The sequence below is a fragment of the Pongo abelii genome, chromosome 12 (genome assembly GCF_028885655.2).
Source record: "Pongo abelii isolate AG06213 chromosome 12, NHGRI_mPonAbe1-v2.0_pri, whole genome shotgun sequence".
NCBI classification, from domain to species: domain Eukaryota; kingdom Metazoa; phylum Chordata; class Mammalia; order Primates; family Hominidae; genus Pongo; species Pongo abelii.
Window position 1 is genome coordinate 120,598,080 of NC_071997.2, and position 21,483 is coordinate 120,619,562.

A 21,483-nucleotide genomic window follows, 5' to 3' on the forward strand; every position below is an offset into this window, starting at 1 on the left:
GCTGAGGCAGTCAGATCATCTGAGGTCAGGAGTTCAAGACCAGCCTGGCCAACATGTTAAAACCTCGTCTCTACTAAAATTACAAAAATTTCCTAGGAGTGGTGACACATGCCTGTAGTCCCAGACACTCAAGAGGCTGAGGCAGGAGAATTGCTTAAACCCGGGATTGCGCCACTGCACTCCAGCCTGGGTGACAAAGCAAGACTCTGTCTCAAAAAAAAAAAAAAAAGAAAAAGAAAAACAACAAAAACCAATGACATGGGTAAATCTCAACAGATATTGATGGCAAAAACCATAATCATAATAAAAATATCTGATTCATGGGGTAAAAGAGGAGGAACTAAAATAATCTTGATAATTATATTCAGAAGGGGAATGATGGGAATTAAAAAAAGAGCCTAATATTGTTTAGGAGGAAGGTAAATTAACTTTTTAATGTGCCAATTTAATTATTATAATTTATAGGCTAATTAATAAATATAGACTGTTTAATTTTCAAATTTTTTAAGTAGAAATGAAATAAATAATTTATTCAAAAAAGGTAAGAAAAAATTTTATTCAAAAAAACGACAAATAGAATGTAGAAAAAACACACTCTGCAAAATAACTTAAAGCTTATTATAGTGATAATATGAAATACAAAATTTATTAAGGTCTATTTTTAAAATACATAGATATATTCTCAAGAAGAGTCTCTCACACAAAACACAAAGATCTATGAATAGTTCTATGTATATAATGTATCTTTTAACATAAGAAAAAGAGAAAGTTAGACTAAGCCCCAACTAGGGAGGCCCCTGAAGTTGCCAAGACTGAGCCTGAGTTCTGCAACTTTTCTGCCAAGTAAGTTTCACTCAAGGAGAGAAACATTCTCATCACCTAAAGCTCTGTGTTCATGGTGATCTGTTCTTCTTCACTGACATCTTACTGTGAGGCCTCAGGTTTTACCACTATTACAGTTGACCTCACAGTCTTGAAATGCATTCGATGGTTCATTTCTTCACAGCAGAAATGTCATTCTTTGCCTTCCCATGCAGATATCAGCAGTGATGGTTTCTTTTATTATCCCATGGGAGGCAAAATGGGGCCGCACTGATCAACTATTTTACCACAATTCAAAATTTGTCAACTCTGTGCCCAGAGATCTCATTTTAGACTGAGAGTACCTGGTTGTGCCCAAGTTCCAGCTCTGTCCAAGGGCATGGCTAACGTTTTAGGAACAGGGACCCTGAAGCAGGGCCCTGGAAGACCCTTCAGTCAGAAGACCCCATTCTGCCTCGACTCCATCTTTTAATATGCCTGAACTTTCTGAACTGAAGATTTCTGGGGAAAGACAGGTCATCAATGACTGTTCCATCCAATCTCTTAAAAGCCCTGTGAAGTAGGACGTTTTTAAAAATCCTCTGTTTTCCAGGTTAGGAAGTGAGGCTTCATTAGGGAAGCCATTTTCCTGAGCTTACACAGAGAGGGGCTTAAACAGAGCTGACATATGAATCTGAACTTCTGAAGCCAAAGTCTTGGTCCCGCTCCTGCATCAAGATGCCCTAAAACGATGTTGGGAAACAAAATGAAACGTGTTCAGAAAATGACCTGAATTTATCAAGCACTGGACAAATATCCATGACTGTTATTGTCCCCCAGTGTCTTGTTTGCTACTGATATGAATTCTGCCTAGTATGGTAATTTATAAGCAAATACACATGCTCTGATTCAAGGAGGGTATTCAAGTAAGCCCTCCTTCCCTCCAACATTAACCTTGAAAGGCCAATGTAAACAGGATAACAAGTTTATTGTCCTGACACTGAGCTTCTATTCAAGGCACGGAACTGGGGAGGGGAGCCACCCTTTAAACTTTCTCAGCAGTTTAAGTTTAGGATCTTTGTCTGTTCATAGTTGATGGGGGAGAGAAAAGAGAATCTATGGTCTCAAGGTGTTTGTGGTGAGGGCTGCCACCAGAGATGAGAAAGGATGAGAATGTGTTCTTGGAAGCCTGAGATGAGGTCACCTTCATCAGATAAGCATACTCCCCCAGTCTATGGCCATGTGAGAAGAGGGTCTTTGTTAAGCTTCTTCCCCAGCAACACTTTCTGGATTTATTAATTATCTCCAGCAACCCATTGTTCAATTTATCTGATCCAGACTTGGTAAGCTTTATCCTGAGGGCTAAAAATAAAGGTATAGTCAATTGACTTGAAAGAGAATAGAAAATTGATTTCCTATAGAAGCATTTCATAAATAATAACAGGTAACATTTATCAAACGTGTACTTTACTTAAGCCAGGCATTATCTCATTTAATCATTTCTTCATTTAATCTTTCCAACAGCCTTTTACTAGGTCAAGACTATTGTTATGTGCATTTTATAGCTAATAAAGCAAAAGCCCACAACTTTCTCAAGGTCAACACTCAAACTCAGGGTTGCCTAATTCAGGGCTGTCTATGCTCTTTATGTCAAGTGTTAGTTGGTGATTACCCAAAAACAAATTCTCATTTGGGCAGGTTAGTGGCTTCCTGGATTTCGAAAAGACTCCTCTCCCAGGGGTGTGAGGGTGTGGAGCAGCCGGTGTTTGCCTTGCCAGCCTGGAGCTGTGAGCCAGACACCTTCCCAATCCTCTACCCCAGCTGACTGACTCTGAAATTTATGTCCTGGGCTCAGTTTGTTTGTGTTCTTTGAGGAATGACATGGAAATTGGCTATAGAACTGAATCATGTCAAAAGTTAAAGAAAGCCTAATGGCTTCAAGCACAAACTGTTGATGGTTTACAAATGGGGAATAAATAGTGAAAGTGAAGAAACGGGAATACAGAAAAAAAAACCTTCTGTAATTGGCAGAGACATATAACAGATGAGTAACAGGAAACGCTGGAAGGTAAGGTTCATTGCTTAAAAAGGGAGTATCTCAGGAAAGATCTTTATCATAGAGAACTTTATCATAGTGCTTCCTTTCATTTTGGGTTATGAAAGCTAAAATAAGTAGTCTTGTTTCAAGAAAACAGTTTTCTTAAAGGGCAAAGAACAAATGTATTAATGTATACTTAGTGGCTTTGGCAAGTGATTTAAAGGGAAAGTCCTACTCCTTCTGGATTGATGGCCTGCACCTACATACCCATCGGTGGTGTCAGCATAAACATTTGATTACATCGAGGGTCCAGTTTGATTTCTTGGAGCATCAATTTTCTAACTTAAAATTGGGCCAATAGTCTTATATGACTGTTGTGCTATAAGAAATAAAATAATGATATAGGAGTTAAAAAGAAATTATTTAGGCAGATAGTGAGAATAAGGATGTCCTCAGTAAGGTTTTCCTTTTAATAAAAAGCAGCCCTAAAATCACTTTTTTTCTAACACAAAGCAGCCTGTAAGATCAAGCTAAAGACATAGATAAGCAAGTTGGAAGCCTGCATGGGTGAATGCTGGCAGCCATGCCAATAGGAAAAGGCTACCTGGGGGTTAGGCATGTTCAACAGGGCAGCTTCATTTTCCCTTTTCTTTGTCAACCACATATGCAGTGAGGAGCAGACAACATGGGGCAGGCCAGGTGGAAAATCCATTTGCATAAAAAAAGATAAGGGTGGTGTAGCCAGCTTCTTCGCAAACTATGTAAACGTCACACTTGGTCCAACCAATCTTTGGGCCCTATGTAAATCAGACACCACCTCCTCAAGCCAGCCTATAAAACCTCCTGCACTTCACCACAGACTGGAAGACCCACTTGGGCTCCCCTCTTTCTCTGCAGGAGAGAGAGCTACTCTCTGTTCTCTTTCTTTTGTCTATTAAACCTGCACTCTTAAACGCACTACTTGTGTGTCCACATCCTTGATTTTCTTAGTGTGAGACAATGAACCTCTGGTACTTAACCCAGACAAAGACAGCACTTCAATAATATATGGGAAAAAACAACTGTAATGAATGCTTATAATAAGCATTATATAATATAAAGAATTGGTTGCAACAAAATCCCTCTCTTTCTCTTTGACCCCTGAATCAGATACAGCTTCAAGTCCAGAGCACAGTTTCACAGTTAGCTACTGATGTGGTTTAACTTTTTCAGAGACTATATCTTAAATATTTTAGATTGTCAACCTGGTGTACAGATAGTAGTCCAGGTAATCCTAGGTAAATACTATTTGCTGAAAGATTTTTGACTGGTCCTATGGAGAACAAAGAGCCTGAGCCAAGGAAGGTGGGCATCCCTCTTAACATTTTTCCTTAGGGAAAAAAAAAAAAAAAATCTCAAAGCATGGGTCTCCTAAAGGAGGTGGTAAAAGCTGCAGTTCATACATTATGCTTGGGGCCAAATATATAACTTGTGATGCCCAGAGTGAAATGTTATCACAGGTTCCTCAGTTTAAAAAGCAAGATAAAAGAAGATCAGGTAAAGGCAATAAAATACAAAACTTTTTTCTCTAAGAAATATTTTGTTAATTATAAAACATGATGGGGTAAAAGAAGTACATGACTAATGATATAAACTTAAAAATTATAAAAAATAATATTTCAGTGTCACAATTTTATTTAATACAATAAATAATACTTGATTAATGTGATGTCTTACTTGATCAAAACATTTTTATGTCTTGCTTTTCTGCAAATTAGAACATCAGAATTTATACTTTTTGTAACTTCATTTTCAATCTGTATAATTAAAAGTGACATCAGTCACTCTTGAAAAATGCAAGATCACAAATAATTTTTGATAATTTTTAATTTTCAGAATAATCTTTCTGCTGATGGAACTGTTCTTGAAGCTATTAAGAGTATGCTTAGGTTGTGACAATTCTGATACATTTTTTGAAAATATAAATTGTACATCTGGAGTTGATGATTCTTAGAAAACATTTTTTCTAAAAAGATTTAACTCTTTATACAATCAGTTTCAGGAAAGTCTGAAATTAACTTAAAATATAAGGTTATGCAGTGGTACTTCCTACAACTTGTGGTGATCATACAAGAAACTTAAAGTGACTTTATGATTTATAGGTGATTCAAAATATCTGTTCATGCATTCTATCACTGTAGCTCCAATTACAATTAAAATTAATTTTAAAATTGTCTTCCTCATCAATTCCTAGTACATCAGAAGCTTTATTTGAAAACAGTGTTTTTTTCAAGTAAATATAGTAATCTTTAAATTTAACCTCTATTTCTAGACCAGTAGGTATTTGCTTTCCTATGTTAAGCAATTTTCAAAAGCATAGATTGTAAACTCTCTGAAGAATTTTAATAACTGTCTTATATGTTTTTATTACAATGTCCATGTGTACTTTTTTTTAACTGAGGTAAAATTCACATCCCCTACAATTAATCATTTGACATTATACAATTCAGTGGTATTCGATGCATTCACAATGTTGTAAAACCACTACCTCTCTCTAGTTTCAAAACCTTTAATCACCACAGAAAAACACTCCATAACCATTAAGCAATCATTCTTCATTCCCTGCTGTTCTACCCTGGAAACCATCAATCTGCTTTCTTTATCAAGTTTCCTATTCTGGATAACCCATATAAAAGGAGTCATACAATGTGTAACATTTTGTGGTCTGGCTTCTTTCACTTAGCATAATGTTTTCAAGGTTTATCCAAGTTGTAGCGTGAATCAGCACTCCATACCTTTTTAGGATCGATTAGTTGTATGTAGATACCACAATTTGTTTCTCCTTTTATTCATTGATGGACATTTGGGTTGTTTCTACCTGTGAGTACAGCTGTTATAAGCATTTGTGGAAAAGTTTTTTGATATTGTTTAAATACCTGTTATCCAGTCTCTGGGGTATATACTCAGGGGTAGAATGGCTGATCATACAATAATTCTAAGTTTAAATTTCGAAGAACCACCAAACTGTTTTCCACAGTAACTGTACCATTTTACATTCCCACCAGCAAAGTACAAGGATTCCAATTTCTCCACATCCCTGCCAACACTTGTTATTTTCCTTTCTTTCTTTTTTTTAATACTCATGCTAGTGGATGTGAAATGGTTCTCGTGGTTTTGGCTGGTGGTGTTGAATCTCTTTTCATGTACTGGTCGGACGTGTTCATATTTTCTTTGGAGAAATATCTACTCCAGTCTTTGTCCATGTGGGAGATTGTTTTTCTTTTTATTGTTAAATTATAAGAATTCTTTATATAATCTGGATACTAGACCTTTATATCAGATATATGATTTGCAGACATTTTCCACCATTCTGTAGCATGTCTTTTCACTTTCTTGATAATGTACTTTGATGCACAAATATTTTTAATTTTTATTAATCCAATTTGTCTATTTTTCTTTTGTTGCTTAAGCTTTTGATGCCAAATCTAAGAATCCATTGCCAAACAAGAAGCCATGAACATTTATCCCTGTGCTATTTGTACTAGCTTTGTTGTTTTAGCTCTTATACTTAGGTCATTGATTAATTTTGAGTTAATTTTTATATATGCAGTGAAAAAAGGAATCCAACTTTATTCTTTTGCATATGGTTTTTTAGTTATCCTAGCACCAATTATTTAAGAGTCTATTCTTTCCTTATTGAAGGGTCTTGGCAACGCTGCTGAAAATCAATTGGCCATAGATGTTTGCGTTTGTTTCTGGACTCTCACTCTGTTACACTGGCCTATATGCCTATTCTTATGCCTGTGCTATGCTGTGTTGATTACCACAGCTTTGTGGTAAGTTTTGAAACTGAAAATTTGTGAGGCCTCCAATTTTGTTTTTATTTTGTTTTAATATTGTTTTGGCTATTTGGAGCACCTTGAAATTCCATATGAATTTGAGAATTAGCTTTGTCATTTCAGGGGAAAAAAGGCCATTGATGGGGATTATATTGATTCTGTAGATCTTTTTAGGGAGTAGTTTCTTTACAATATTAAGTGCTCTAATTCATAAATATAGATTATCTTTTTACTTATTTCCTCTTTAATTTATTTCAGAAATGTTTTATAGTTTTCAGTGTACAAGTCTTTCACTTCTCTAAAATTTATTTCTGGGTATTTTATTCTTTCAATATTAGTGTAAATAATTTTTTTCTTAATTTCCTTTTTGAGTTGTTCATTGTTGGCATATAGAAATGCAAATGATTTTGGTGTGTTGACCTTGTACCCTGAAACTTTGCTAAACTTTGTTCTAGTAGGTGTGTGTGTGTGTGTGTGTGTGTGTGTGCGCGCGCATATTCTTTGGGATTTTCTATGTAGAGAACATGACATCTGCAAATAGAGATCATTTTACTTCCTTTCCAAATTGGATTATTTTTATTTCTCTTTCTGTTTCTTGCCTAATTTTTCTGGCTAGGACTAGCAGTATAATGCTGAATAGCAGGGCTGGGCAGTACTTCCTAATGAAGAGTTTAAGGGGATTTCAAACTCATTTGTTAAAATAGATAAAAAATGCCACATCTTCAGATGAGTTTGCAGTGACAATTGATTGACATCAGGAAAGGCTGACATTTATAAGCCAAATTCAAAAGCAAAAAATGGAAAAAGAAAATTTTACATAATTGGGACTAAAATATGTGCATCAATATTTAAAGAAAAGCCAAGGATGCATTTCTTCCATTTTGATTTATGTGTTCCTGTAAAGAAAACTTTTCAGCTACAGTATTTTTTTAGAAAACTATTAAATAACATGAAATTAAAATCAGATTCTCAATCACTAAGTGCAAATAATTAAAATAATGCTTGAGAAATAAGCATAGTCAATCATACTGTTCTCAATAAAAATGGTATTAATAAAAAATTTTAATCAAAATATTCTATTGAGTTGAAAAATAAATCATTTTACTGTTATGTATCTTACTTTTTAAAAGTGTATTTACGAAATGAATTAAAATTACTTATAATAAATAGTATATTGGGCTGTATGTTCAAATATTTTTCCTAATAGTGTTGAGTAATCAAAAGGCTTTAGGGACTATTGCCAGAGACATGTATTTGTATGATTTATCTGTAATACTAGGCCATTAACTCAAAGAAATCAGTATTCATTTCTGATTCTTTTCTAACCCCCACGGCACATGGCACAATACCTTGTACATGGCAAATGATCAGTAATTACTTGTTGAACAAATGAAAGAATAAATTCACAAGACTGTGTAGTTACTTATCTGCAAGTAATGGTTGACTACCCATCTGCCAATTCTTAGTGAAGGAATTGTTTTCCTGCTTACTACACTGATTTTATTGTAAGTCATTGAAGTCAGTCAAAATACATAACTTCCCTTCCAATTTCTTCTCTACTCCAGGCCATCCTGTCAACATGTCTGCATTATTCTGTCTACCTAGTAGGTATTTACTAAATATATGCTAACTTAATTCAGTTGCACTTTTATAATGAGACAGATGTAAATATTTCCATAAAAAACAAAGACCATTAAAAATTAAATGATATGACAAGAAAAAAAATAAATGCTTAAAATAATGCAATGAAAGTATTACTTTCTGTCTTTCAGTTTAAAAGCTTTTCAGCAACTCTTTTAACTTTAATCTTTGAGTGTTGGAGAAGAGACATGAGTGTGTGCTGGAAAATAGCTCTTCTAAAGCATTGTTCAGGCAATGGGTTCTTGTTGGAGGGAAGGGAAGATTTTTTTATTTTCAGTGCAAATATGTAAGCAACTCAAGATGACGTCTTCGTAGTTCCTGTGCTCATGTCTGGCTCTTGAGGAGAGCAAGATACAACAAAGAATTTTCACAAAAATTACATATTTCTATTGCTGAAGTCCTGGTAAAGGGAATTTTTATTTTCGGCAATGCTGGTATAGGTGATTTGAACTAACTCCTCCACCCAGCACAACCTGCAAATTTAGAAAACATCCATGGAAACATAAAGCCACTCCAAAATGATTAGAGATATAATTGACATAATGAAAAGACCAATATAATACAGATGCAAAGAATTTCTACTTACCAAAATCAGCTACAAATTTGATTCCATACCAGCAAAAACTCCCATTAGTTCACTTTTTAGTTGAAAAACATCCTCAAATCATTTTTCAGATGATCTGTTCTAATACATAAAGCTGAATAGGTCACTGCCTTGTTTAATACCTTTTACTGCCTCCCCATTTCCCTCAAGATAAAACACGAACTCCTTAAAAGAGTTTCCTGGCCTGGCTCCTGCCTCCTTCTTCAGTCTGGGCTCACCTTCCTATCACCAGGAAGTGGCACCTCTAGGTGTTTGAAGAAGCGGTTTCTTCTTTCTGGAGGATTTCTATTTTCCCTAACTTCCTTGGCAGATACCTCCTAAGTGATCTCTCAGAACTCAGCTTATGTGTCACCTCCACACCAGCCGGATTTGGGAGCCCGTTCTCTAGATTCTGATGGTTCGTGTACTTAACTCTACCATGGCATGTACTTCCTCCATGTGCTGCCAACATTGGTGACTGCCCCATCTCCAACATTTGACAGTGGGCTCTCTGCATTTTCTCAGCTGGCATAGTGCTGTCACATAAGATGCTAAATAATTACTGAAAGGGTCAATGAATGAACAAGTGAATGAATTCAAGCAGCAAAAATACATTGATTTGTTTTTGTCTCCAAAGACAAGAGCTCACTTGCTGCCGATATAAACAGAGTGATTTTATGCTGCTGGGTAAATAGTTTCACCCCCCGTTTTAAGTTTTAGTGGGCTAAATGCATACCTAGACGTCTATATTCCATCTATTCATCCAACAAATATTTATCTGTTACTTGCTATGTTCCACATGTGGTATTAGATCAAACCATAATTCTTCGATCATTATGTTAGAAATTGTTGACATTAGGTTGTTTAAAACATTTTCATAGGGTTCAACCTCCTGTAACCACTGTAGGGGAAAAGTACCTCTCTGGTCTCATGCTCATGGAAATCAGGGTGTGTAACAGACAATTCTCATACAATGTAGTAGGTACAGGTACTCCTAAAATGATTCCCTCTTTGAAGTTATGTCAAATAAAATGCTAATAGCTCTGTGAATCAGGAAAACATTGACCTCATAGACATTTGTAATCAATTAGTTCACAAATGTTGGTTATTGAAGAGTCAACGTTTTCCAAGGCAGATAATGGAAAATAGCATTATCTGTAGACCAATGAAGAAAATATCTGCCCAGGCTTGCCTGTTGAAAAATAGCGTGGTAGTATATTTGAAAACCAAAAGACCCTAAGTACAATATCTTATAGAAGACATGATGAGCACTGACAATATGACAGAATTTTATGTTGACTTAAAGCAGCCCCAGTCCCTGCCTAATGAATCTGCAGTCCAAGTTCTGTGGACAATCCTGAGAGGAGATAAAAATACACTAGAGGAAAGATGAATGCCTGTAATGAAGCGATCCCAAATGGCTCCTATCACAAATGGGGCTCCAGGAACCTCAGCGCTGCTTTCTGTATAAAGGCAGCACAAATGAACTTTAAAAAGGTGTTTTTCTTGTTAAAATTATACCATAATAGCGCCGTGGATTTCCTTTCAGCCCACTACCTCATGGACACAGCTGGAAGCCTGGGAAGCAGGTCAGTGTGCCCCTTTTCATCCCCTTCATTCCCCACCAGAGTGCTATGAAAACTGAAATATGGGCTTAAAAGGCTGTTTTTCTTACAGTTCATGTAGGAGGTGAGGCAAACCAACCAAATTATTCTATGTGTATAAGGACTCCAGCTTCCTAAGGCATAGACGGGTTGATTGGGCACAGGCCTGGGCACAACCAGACACTCAGTAAACCATGTCATAACCGAAGTATGAGAATTAGAAAGGCATGAGTTTGTATGGTGGTGTTGTCATAAAGGCATACTGTATTAGTCCACTTTCACACTGCTAACAAAGGCATACCCAGGTAAATTTTAAAGAAAAAGAGGTTTAATGGACTCACAGTTCCATGTGGCTGGGGAGACCTCACAATCATGGTGGAAGTTGAAAGGCACATCTTAAATGGCAGCAGTCAAGACAGAATCAGAGCCAAGCAAAAGCGGTTTCCCCTTATAAAACCATCAGCTCTCATGAGACTCATTCACTCCCATGAGAACAATATGGGAGAAACCGCTCCCATGATTCAATTATCTCCCACTGGGTACCTCCCACAACACATGGGAATTATGGGATCTACAATTCAAGATGAGATTTGGGCAGGGACACAGCCAAACCATATCACATACGGTGTAGAATCAGAGCCTAGACCAGGTGTGGTGGCTCACACCTGTAATCCCAGCACTTTGGGAGGCTAAGGCAGGCGGATCACCTCAGGTCAGGAGTTCAAGACCAGCCTGGCCAACATGGTGAAACCCTGCCTCTACTAAAAATACAAAAATTAGCTGGGCATGGTGGTGGGAGCCTGAAATCCCAGCTACTGGGGAGGCTGAGGCAGGAGAATTGCTTGAACCCAGGAGGCAGAGGTTGCAGTGAGCTGAGATCACACCACTGCACTCCAGCCTGGGTGACAGAGTGAGACTCCAGCTCAAAATAAATAAATAAATAAAAGAATCAGAGCCTAAATTCAAATTCTTCTGCTGCTTGATCTTTTTACGGCCTATACCTCACTAGGATAGGTTTTCTTATCAGAAAAGAGGGGAGCAATAATACCTACCATAAATAATTGTGAATACTAAATAATTATTTTTGGAAACATTCAAACACAATGCCTATGGTCCAGTAATTCGGTGATTCACTCTCAATAAATGTGAGCTGAACTCAAACGTACTGAAACTGCATACATGTCCCCTGGAATAATTATTCACCTTCTCAGCAGCTTTCATGCATTCACTCCTTGAAGCTGGGTGAGTGAGGTGTGACAAGAGGGACAATTACAATTGGAAAAATCCATCTGTCTTGGGTGTGATCCTTTGATAACTATAAAGTGTCCATTAGCCCCACACCACAATCTTTTGTTGGCAGAAGGATTGCTGATGATCTGAAAGTGCTTAGAATTGCACCTCAACTGCATCCTAATTATTAGGTTCCTACTATGAAATTCTTCAAGATCAAAGCTAGTAATTGAAGACTGTGCTATTGGAACACCTGCGGCATGGGCAAGAGGAACATTTAGCTCTCATTTGCTTTGCGCTTTTTCTTTATCATATAAAGTCTTATCCCTGATAGACATGAACAAGTAATAAAATCTCACCAAGGACGTTTTTTTTAACCTTAAAATTGGTATGATGATAGAATTTTAAGGAATAATGAGAGAAATAGACATGAAGTCCTTAGAGTGTGTGGGACATGTTCGATTCTCAGTAAATGGCCATTATTGCCATCATGGTATTGAAGGTAAGTAAATCTAGATACAAATCCTGGACTTTATCATTACTAAGTCTGTGACACTAGAGCAGTAAAACTTTCTGAACCCACTTTCTCATCTATACAAATGGGATTAATGCTACTCACCCTTTAGGACTGTGTAAAGATTAGAGAATGTGGAGAAAGTTCCTGGGCCTCATGGCCTTAGCAGAGTCCTTTTTTTTCTGTCTTGTAGTCCTGTATCTCACATGCTCTGAGTTTATCACCCTCAGAATGTCCTTGAGAGAGTGACTCAGCAAAGGGAGTTCCTTAAGAAGCCCCCAACCAACATAAACTGAGTTCAGATAAGGACAAACCATTTCCCACAACACCAGCAGAGTCCTGGGTCTCTTTTTCCCCTATCTTAAGAGCCACGTGTGTGTTAAAAGGGCGTCAGTTCATGCTTGCGTGTCTGCCTCTCAGCTATCCTTCAAGCTGCCAAGGTTTGGCTCAGGGTTGTAAAATAATATTAAGTTCTGACAGTGTAAGAAGTGTGCCCGGAAAAAAATAACCAGAGCAGGAAGGAGAAGAAAAGCATTAGAAGAGTGCAGATGGGTTTTGCAGCTGGTTTTGCATTAGAAGGGGAACATTAGCATTAGACACAGGAAAACGTCGGCTGCCGAGCCCAAGTTTCCTTCACACAAAGGTCACCAGCTCTTCACTGTGAATAAACTCATGTTGCAGGTATGATGTTGCTTATGCAGTTTCTCATTCCTCCATACTGAAAGGTTTTCAGCTTGGCAGCATTTTCCCCTGCATTAATCCAACTCTCCTTGGAAAATGTCATCCCGCTTGAATTTTCATAGCTCTGTCCTCACTCAGGCACCTGGGATTTCTGGATCAAAGCTGCCAATCCAGTGAAACTAGGAACCGGTATGTGTGGGAGAAGTAGTTCATTACTGTGGTCACCCAAGTGGGTTAATTTCAAATAAACGTCAAGAGGTTTCTTTTCTGCCCGTTTTCCTCGGTTTACTTTTTTTCTACATAGGCAAGGAAGTCTATCTCTGGCAGTCTTTATTGGTGAGTAAGATGGACAGTTCACATCAGTCCCTCATTCAGAAAAGGACTCAAGGTGTAGCTGCCCTTTTGCAAGGAATGGAAGAGATATGGTGGGATACTGATGGGAACTGTCAGGTCAGTATGTGCATCATCCCTGTAGAAAGGAGTGTCAGATAAACTGTGGAAGGAAATTACCACTTCCCGAGCTTCCATTCTATGCCAAGCTCTTCACAGGCATAAGAAGCTAAATAAATTGCCTAATGATAAAGAGCAAAGAAGTAAAAAACTGCTCAAGACAAGCTGATCTCAAATCTCATTTTTTTGTCCTTGTACCATATGGCCGGGACCGTATGGGACCAATTTCAGAGACAGTGTCTTGGTGACAAGACCTCAATTTAAAATGCGGTGTAACCAGGCATAATTTTTCCAACCTTTATGTCTTTTGTGGGCTTAGAGATGATGAGTAGGCTCCACAAAACTTGCCTTAAGCATCAAAACACACAACACGCAAATACTGTGTCTGGAAAACAGTGCTCAATTTTATGAAATTTGTTATTTATTCTGAGGCTCACACACAGGTTCTTTAATTAATGCCCTGTGATCTCATGTAATTTTGTTATACCTGAAACTGGTCAATTTCTAAAGAACAGAAATTTATTTCTCACAGTTCTGGAGGCTAGAAGTCCAATATCAAGGTGACAGCAGATTCCGTGTCCAGTGAGGGCTGTTCTCTACATTCAGGATGACACCTCTTGTGTGTCTTTACATGGCAGAAGGAATGGAAGGGCAGAAGGGGCCTAGATAATTCCCTGGAGCCCTTTTATAAGGGCATTAATCCCACTCATGAGGGTAGAGCCCACATGACTTTAAATCAACTCTGAAATGCTCCACCTCTTAATACTATCACATCGGGTCTTGATTTCCAACTATAAATTTTGAGAGGACACATACATTCAAATCATAGCAAACTCTAAATAATTAATCCACAGAAGAGGGGTCACATGAGGGGTAAAAGAAAAAAAAGGGTCTTGGATATGAGAAAAGAAAGTATCGTTATTCACACACAAGGAAAACAGCCAGAACTCATTCCAAGAAGACAAAATGGTGGAAAAGAAGGGGAGAAGAGAACTCGAAATACTCTGATTCCAGTGGGATCAGCCTTATCTGATGCTCCAGCTTGATCTCTTTTCCTCCATTCTTGTGCTTGCCTATCCAGCTTTCTCACACTCACCAGAGTTGACTTTCTAATCCACCAACCTGACAGTGTCACTCTTCTTTTGCTGTCAGTGGACTCTCACAAAGTATAGGAGAGGATCCAGGACAAGGAAGAACTTCAAAAAGCTGCTTGCAGCTCCCAACCCAGCCCCCCTCCACTGCTCCCCACACAGAATCAACTCAGATGTTCCCTCTTCTGGAATGTCTTCCACCTGTTAAGCCAACACTATGTAGACATGTCAAAGTACTTACCACCCTATATTGTAGTTTCATGCTCTACATCTCACCTCAGAATTTTAAATACTTTTACTAATATATTTAAGAAAACAGAAAACAAGCCTTTTTTTTTTTTTTTTTTTTTTTTTTTTGAGATGGAGTCTTACTCTGTCACCCAGGCTGGAGTGCAGTGGTGCGATCTCAGCTCATTGCAAGCTCCACCTCCCGGGTTCACACCATTCTCCTGCCTCAGCCTCCCAAGTAGCTGGGACTACAGGCACCCACCACCACGCCCAGCTAATTTTTTGTATTTTTAGTGGAGACGGGGTTTCACCGTGTTAGCCAGGATGGTCTCGATCTCCTGACCTCGTGATCCACCCACCTCAGCCTCCCAAAGTGCTGGGATTACAGGCGTGAGCCACCGTGCCCGGCCGACATTTTCTTTAATGCATAGAAACCATAAAAATAATCATATGCAAATTATAGAACTAAAATAAAACAACTGACATAAACCATCAGTGGGTGTGTTTCAGAGAACTTTGCATATAGCTTTAGAGAACTGGTGAACTTTAAGCTAAATCTATAGCAGATATACAGGCTGAAATCCAGAGAGAAATTGATGGAAAATACAAAAAAGAAAAAAGAATATATGAGACATGGCAGAAAAAGAAAAGAAAAAAAAACTAACATGCAAGTAATTGAAATTCCAGAAAGAAAAAAAAGGGGGCAAAAATCAATATCTGAAGACACAATGTATGCCAATTTTCCAAACCAATAAAATATATCCCAAGAAAGAAAAAAACACAAATAAAATTCCATGTAAGACCATCGTAGCTGGACTTCAGAAAAAAAAAAAAAAAATTCTTAAAATCTGCCAGAGAGAAAACAATGCACATTGCCTTTAATACAGCAGCAATAAGAGCAGTAGGGAAGACAGAAGACCAGAAGGATGTTATTAAAAAGTAACTGCCAACCTAGAATTCTATAACAATAAAAATGTCTCCAAACAATGAAAATGAAGATATATACCAGGACAAATGGTCATTGAAATCATTATAGATAAACAAAGCTGAGTTAATTTGTCACCAGCAGAAACTGACTTAAGGAAATACTAGATGGGATTATGTAGGAAGGAGAAGAGCAATCCCCAGTGAAAATTCAGAGATGTAAGGTGGTGTGATGAATACTGGAAAAAAATTAATAAATAGATAAATATAGGTAATTATGACTGCAGAAAAAGATGACAATTAAAAATACAAAAGATGAGAAGGGACAAAACATATCAAACTATCCTTAGCCCCTTGGATTATGATACTCTCAACATGTTTAACTTCTGTATGTGAAGAAGGGATTATGTAACCATTGGGTAACCATCAAAATAATGATGAAAGCATGTACAACTAACAAGCTTGGGAGTGTGCTTAAGGGGGAATTATTTTAAAATACTTCATTAATCCAACAATAGAAAGAAAGGACACAGAAGAAAATAGAAGAGATGTGAAAAATAGAAAACAAATACTAAGATGGAGGCTATAAGTCTAAATATATCAGTACTCACATTAAATATGCATTTAGCAACTAAAAGACAAACATCAGGTTATATTAAAATAAACTATACCTTGCTAATAAGAAGCATATCTATAATAAAAGAGTAAAGAAACACTGGCAATAAAAGGATAAGAAGATCAACACCATACAAACTCTAGGTGAGCCCAAGCTGATGTCAAAGCATAAGATGAAAAGAATACCAGAGATGTAGTTACAATAGGGTCCCCCCACTAGTAATACATAATTTTAAATTAGCCAAAACTATAACCATAAAAAAAGAAGAAACTTAAAAGGAAAAATGGAAAAATCCACAACCATAAAGAAAGATTTTCATATACCTCTCTCAGAAGTAATAAACCAAGCAAAAATAAATCAGACAAAATGGATACAGCAAATTTCAACATATGATTTGAATAATTCACCTAATTGACATATATAGAACAATGCACCCCAAAATTCCAAAAATTGCAAACCACATATGTAGGACATTTACAAAATGTGCCACACGCCAGACCATGAAGAAAGAATAAGCCAGTTCCAAAAGATTAAAAATCATATAGAGTATGTTCTCTGTTAACAGAAAAATTAAGCCGGATACAACAAAAAAAGATCATGATTAAAAACCTCCAAATATTTGGAAATTAAGCAAGACACTGCTAAATCATACATGAGTCAAAATGAAAATCACAACAGAAACTGAGAACTATTTTTAACTGACTGTACAACATGTTGTACAAATGTACAACATATTATTTACTATGAGATACTGGTAAAGGCATTCTTAGAGGGAAATTTATAGCTAAATTAAGCACAAAAAAAATAAAAGAAAGTAGATAAGAACTATAACAGCAGAAATAAATGAAATAGAAAACAAATAAAAGGATCAACTATGTCCCTTTTGAGGACTAAATTATTTTTCCCATGAGGATTTTCCATGGAAAAGTTGCCAATCCTAGATCTTATCTAAGAGAATATGCTGAAGTTTACTATTGTGTTCTTTAATCTCTTAGGGATTACATTTGCCTAAGCCATTGAGATAAAATAAACCTCTCTGTTCTCAAAGACCTACCTCGCATAAAAAACTAGGATAGTCGCTTTTCCAATTTTGGTTTTATTATCTTTGTCTGTAATAACAGGAGAGTTAAACTTCACTGGATAATATCTAAGGGCTTGGCTCGACCTCAAATAATATGTGTGCCTGATTTCACTGCTGTGATCAAGAATGTTCTACCTCTTCATTTAGATTTATAGTTAACTGCTCAGGTTAGTTTGAAAAATGTTTTCTAAACACCTATAACGTGAAAAGCATTATATACACGCACACTAACCTTGGGTTAAATGTCAGGTGGAAGGAAAGATAGGTAAACAAATGATTATATTAATAATACAGTATGTAATGTGCCAGAATAAGCCTATAGCATGTCAGCAGGAATGGTGGTCTGTGGACCTCCATAAAATCAGTGTTCACACTGGCAAAAATCAGCGTTTTTTTTTTCGTTAAAATTAACATTTTCAGAACTCTGAAGACAACTCAAAGGCTTGCAGCAATCCTGCAGAGTGTTTCAGGAAAAAAAAAAAATGCTGGATCTCAGTAAAGAAGACTGAGTTTTGACATTTTAACTATCCCTATTTCCATCCCCTTCTCCAAAGCTTTTTAGTAGTCTTGAAAGCCAATAGCTTCACAACTGGGTTAGCTATGGAAAGCAGCAGGCTAGCAGTGACTAGAATGAGCATAACTGGTTTGAAACGCTCCAAAGCCTCATGTGCCAGAGAATTGCCACTATTTGTCCTATTCACATATGCTTGAAAAGCTCCATTTTCAGGACTTGCCTTCATTTGACCTGACTCAAGGACTGCTCTGAGAAAAAAAGACTTACCTCTAAAGTGTCAAAAAAACAACCAGTGGCAATAGTTTAACATAATAACTACAAAAATGTGATACCTCTTAGAGCTAGCAAAAGGCAAACAAACAAAAAATAAATAAAAAACCGGAGATTGAAATATCTGTAAGATGCTTTTAAAAGCTCTAATATATTATTGTTTTGTCAATTATCACTTTATGTATTTTGATGACATTATTATATGCATACAGATTTATAATAATGATAGCTTCAGGGTAAATTGAAACATTTATTGTTAATAAATGTTACTCTTATCAGTAATAATGCAATAATGCCAATGCACTAGTCTGCTTTGTCTGAGAGTAAAATAGTTAGAGGAAATACATTTTGGTTGACTTTTACGTGGTATGTCTTTTTTGTCCTTTCACTTTCAATATTTCTGAATCCTTGCTTTCACAGTGTAATTCATATTTTAAGTGTTTTTTACTTTTCTTATCCAGCTGGAAATTCTTCATTGTTATTTCAAGTTTTAAATTACATGTGATGTAATTACTGATATATTTGGGTTGAAACTACCATATTTTCAGGCCACAACGAAGTAGCTGAAACCAGAATAGTCTTCCCATCATAAAAGACTATAAAGTTTTATACATTAACTCTTTGAGGACAACAGGCAGCTAAAGGCAGCAATCATCTCAGAATTGTGATTCAGATGGTGAGCCCCACAATTACCCACTTCTGTGCATGCTGACAACTTCTTGACTGAAGTTTAGAAAGCTGAGGTGAAAGCAGAGCACAAGCAGTCCTTCTGAGTTGAGTATGCATAGACCACACTTTAGACAGTTGAAGCAGCTGTAATCAGCAGCGAAAAGTATCAGAGAGGAGAAAATGACAGAAAAAAGGCCCTAGAAGCATGTGCAGGGATACCAACACATCTATGGCTAAGGGCTAGATTCACATGAATGAAGTAAGACCATAGCAGTTTACCAGATAATGATTGCTACCAGGTTAGAAGTAGAAAAGCAATACTAGAGGTCAAACAGTGCTGACAAAACTTTATGATGGGGTCAGGTATTACGAACAGGGAGACACTTTGACACATGCTTTACACCTTGGTGTGCAGCTGAGACACCAGACAGGCTGGGCCTTAGTAGTAACAATTATACCCCAGGGTAGGACATGTTCTACACCCACTTTAGTACAACCTTGACAAGATCCAAAGGAAAAATGTAGTTTGGAACTTGAACTTCATCAAGTATAAGGGCTTGGAAAACAGCTTGGGTAGTTTTTTGGACAAACGTACATTAACAAAATACAAAATCTAGCCTAAGTTCCAGGTTATTACCCAGTAGTTGACTTGTCTCCTTAAAAAAAAAATCTTCAGAGGAAAATGAGTGAATTCAAAGTATCTATAAGAAGATAATGGAATACACAGTCAACACTTACTAGCGTTTATTTAATCAAAAATAACTAGGCAATCAATGTAACAGGACCTAAATCCCAGATGAGACAAGTTTTAGACTTAATAGAGAAAACTATAAAGCAGTTATTACAAATACATTGAAAGGATTTATGAAAATGTGTTAAAGAATTAAAGGTAAATATGATCTTCATGAGTGATTAGGGGAATCTCAGAAGAGAAAGTGAATAATAAAAATAACCAAATGGAAATCTTGGAACTTAAAATCATACAAAATAAAATAGGAAAAAATTCATTGGATGGACTTAATGGCAGATTATATATTGCAGAAAAAATTATCAGTAAATTTGTGTACAGAGAATAGAAAGAATTCAATCTGAAGAACAAAGCAGGGGAAGTTCAAAAAAAAGTAATGAAAACTCAAGAACCTGTGGACAAAATCTAGTGTCCTATGCTTATAAGAGACCAAGAAGTGAGAGAATGAAATCGTGGTAGAAAAAAAGAAACCATCTCTTTCAAAGAAATAAATGGTCAAAAGCTTTTGAAATATGATGAAGTACATTCTCTGCAGGTCCAAGACTCCCAGAGAACCAAGCATGATACAAGAAAACCATGCACAGGCACATCAAAGTCAAAAAGTTGAACATGCAGATAAAGACATAATCTTGGAATCAGCAAAAGATATGCAAAATACAGGGAAACAATAATTTACTTTGCTGAGAAATACTGGATGCCCAGAGACAGTGGAATAGCATCTATAAAGCACTGTTGGGGGAAAAACACACTGTCAACTCAAAACCCTATCACCAACGAAAATATCCTTTTACATACAAGGTGAAATAAATGTATTCTCAGACCAGGGAAAGCTGAGAGAATTTGTCTCCAGAATACTTGCATTTTAAAAAGTATCAAAGTATATATTTCAGGTAAGGGAGAAATGGTACCGGATAGAAACATGGGTCTACAATGGAATAAAGGGATAATAAAGGGTCTACAATGGAATAAAGGAATAGAAACATGGGTCTACAATGGGTCTACAAATGGAATAAAGAATAGCAGATATGAATCACTGGTTGGAGTTTGGAGCCTGGATAACAGGAAGAAAAGATGAGTAGAGTACAGATAGGAGGCTGTCACATAATTCACTGATTAACTGCCTAACTAAGGATATTTCAAAGCCCAGATCCCAGTGATCACCGTCACCCATTACTGACAATCTCTAATTAGCTTCATAATTAGAGAATAATTTTGTATTCTTAGGAGATGCCAATAGAAAATGGATTGATTAACCATATTTGTTTCCTCTGTGTCTGGTAGAATGACCAGATTAAATCAGTGCACTTCTTTAAGCGGTGTCCAGGCCTCAGAGATAAAGCATCATCTTGTAGGCTAGTCAAGGTTTCAGGAGAATCAAGTCCATGGACTTATTCACTTATCTCCAAGCAGAGACGACTAGGTCTACCCCGATTAATCCACAGAAGTGAGTCTGTGCAGGATTGCCTCAGGCAAACATAATCATGTATGGGGTGATTTGAAAGTAAGTAGGAGGAAGTCCATTACCATAGGCTTATGAAAAACGTCTCCCTTCTCCAGGATAGATTCATAAAGCAAAGTGCAAAACAATGTATCAAGTATGCTGCTTCTGGTAAAATAAAAAGGAAGGTCATAAAACTACCTTTGGTATTTGCTTTTATTTGCATACAGAAACTCTGAGAGGATATATAAGAAATCAATCAAAGTAGCTGTTCAAGGCAGTTGGGAACAAGGCACATGGGCATTGGGGTGACAGTATGATTTTTCACCATATGCTTACTTATATTACTTTGCTTTTTGAAACATGTAAATGTAGTTTAAAATTCTAGGTATAGAATTCCATGTTGGCTTTTTTCCCCAAAAATTCACACAACTCTGTCATCTTGCTTTTATTATTTCTGTTTGAAAGTCAGCAGAAGCCTTATTGTTGCTCATTTGAGTGTAAGTTCCCCACCTCTGGCTTCCCTTGACATTTTCTCTTCAAA